Source organism: Aristolochia californica, unplaced genomic scaffold (assembly GCF_029961685.1).
Source record: "Aristolochia californica isolate CCGP_79_NKW_82.1479 unplaced genomic scaffold, dmAriCali1.0.hap1 SCAF_39, whole genome shotgun sequence".
Classification (NCBI taxonomy): domain Eukaryota; kingdom Viridiplantae; phylum Streptophyta; class Magnoliopsida; order Piperales; family Aristolochiaceae; genus Aristolochia; species Aristolochia californica.
The window spans coordinates 150,001-152,500 of record NW_027182092.1 but is presented as its reverse complement, the minus strand read 5'-3'; positions in this window follow the sequence as shown (position 1 = coordinate 152,500).

Below are 2,500 nucleotides of genomic sequence, written 5' to 3'. Positions count from 1 at the left end.
GGACATACACACTGGCGACACGCACGCCCGTTTCGCCTGCCACCCGTGCACACTCGCCTGGGCTGCTGGTCACGTGCGTCGCTCACAGGCATTTTGCAGGCCAGCACCGGCGGATGCACGGGTCAAGCGGGACGGGACGAGCGCAGGGCTTGCTTTTGGCGGCACACGAAAACACGAACCCGAAAAAGGCGAAAAAGGGACACACGGACAGGCGACACGAAAAAAAAGGGGTCGCCCTACCTAGGTGGGCGCAAAAACCCCGTCGGCCAGGAGGTTTCGCCAAAGTGTCTGTACTGTCACACAGGGTCAATAGCACGGGCATGGCCGGCCGCCGCACGTGCAGCGGCTTACGGACGCACGGTTCGGCGGCACGGGTGCCTGGCGGCTTTAGCACCTTGGGGTGGACAGGCCTGGCGGCAAGGGGGGCTAGGCACCTTGCTGCCAGCCGGCAATGGTGCACGGGGCGGGGCGCCACACAAACACGAAAGAGGGACAAGAGCGGGGCGATGGTCCACAGAGACGAGCCATGCACGGGGCCCGTGATCGCCGACACGCGCGAACGCGGACGCGGACAAGGACAAGGACGCGACGCGCGGCGCGCGTGCGAGGTCAAGAGGGGCGCGCGCACGAAAACGCGAAAAAAGGGGCTAGCGGCCGAGAAACGCGAAAAAAACCGGGTCACCTACCTAGCCGAACGCCTAAAATCGCTTCGGGCAGGAGGTTTCGCCAAAGTGTCTGTACTGTCACACGGTCCGTACGGGCGCAACCCCATCGCGCGCCAGCACCCCTTCCTGGGGGCGCCCGCCCGCCAGGCGCCTGGCGCCCCACGCGCGCGCGCCTGGCGCCTGGCGCCTTGCCCCCCACGCGCGCCTGGCGCCTCGCCCCCCACGCGCGCGCCCGGCGCCTGGCGCCTTGCCCCCCACGCGCGCCCGGCGCCTGGCGCCTGGCGCCTCGCCCCCCACGCGCGCGCGCGCGTGGCGCCTTGCGCCTGGCGCCTTGCCTCCGCGCGTGCCTGGCGCCTGGCGCCTTGCCCCCCACGCGCCTGGGCGCCTCTTTTCCGCCTGGGCGCCCTGGCACCTTTCCGCCTGGGCGCCTGTTTTCCGCCTTGGCGCCCTGGCGCCTTTTCGCGTGGGCGCCTCTTTTCCGCCTGGGCGCCATGGCGCCTTTCGGCCTGGGCGACTCTTTTTCGCCTGGGCACCTCTTTTCCGCCTGGCCAGGGCGCCTCTTTTCCGCCTGGGCGCCATGGCGCCTTTCTGCCTGGGCGCCTCTTTTTCGCCTGGGCGCCTCTTTTCTGCCTGGGCGCCCTGGCGCCTTTTCGCCTGGGCGCCTCTTTCCCACCTGGGCGCCCTGGCGCCTCTTCGCCTGGGCGCCCTGGCGCCTTTTCGCCTGGGCGCCTCTTTTGGCGCCTGGGCGCCTACGCCAGGGCGCCTCTTTTCCGCCTGGGCGCCTCTTTTTCGCCTGGGCGCCTCTTTTCCGCCTGGGTGCCCTGGCGCCATTCCGCCTGGGCGCCTCTTTTCCGCCTGGGCGCCCTGGCGCCTTTTCGCCTGGGTGCCTCTTTTGGCGCCTGGGCGCCTACGCCAGGGCGCCTCTTTTCCGCCAGGGCGCCTCTTTTTCGCCTGGGCGCCTCTTTTCCGCCTGGGCGCCCTGGCGCCTTTTCGCCTGGCGCCTCTTTTGGCGCCTGGGCGCCTACGCCAGGGCGCCTCTTTTCCGCCTGGGCGCCTCTTTTCCGCCTGGGTGCCCTGGCGCCATTCCGCCTGGGCGCCTCTTTTCCGCCTGGGCGCCCTGGCGCCTTTTCGCCTGGGTGCCTCTTTTGGCGCATGGGCGCCTACGCCAGGGCGCCTCTTTTCCGCCTGGGCGCCCTGGCGCCTTTCCGCCTGGGCGCCTCTTTTTCGCCTGGGCGCCTCTTTTCCGCCTGGGCGCCCTGGCGCCATTCCGCCTGGGCGCCCTGGCGCCTTTTCGCCTGGCGCCTCTTTTGGCGCCTGGCGCCTCTTTTGGCGCCTGGGCGCCTACGCCAGGGCGCCTCTTTTCCGCCTGGGCGCCTCTTTTTCGCCTGGGCGCCTCTTTTCCGCCTGGGCGCCCTGGCGCCATTCCGCCTGGGCGCCTCTTTTCCGCCTGGGCGCCCTGGCGCCTTTTCGCCTGGCGCCTCTTTTGGCGCCTGGGTGCCTACGCCAGGGCGCCTCTTTTCCGCCTGGGCGCCCTGGCGCCTTTCCGCCTGGGCGCCTCTTTTTCGCCTGGGCGCCTCTTTTTCGCCTGGGCGCCTCGTTTCCGCCTGGGCGCCTCTTTTCCGCCTGGGCGCCCTGGCGCCTTTTCGCCTGGGCGCCTCTTTTCCGCCTGGGCGCGTCTTTTCCGCCTGGGCGCCCTGGCGCCTTTTCGCCTGGGCGTCCTGGCGCCTGTGCGCCCTGGTGCCTTTTCGCCTGGGCGTCTTGGCGCCTTTTCGCCCGGGCGCCTGTACGATTGTTCGCATGTGCGCTTGGGCGCCTGTTCGACTCTTTGCATGTGC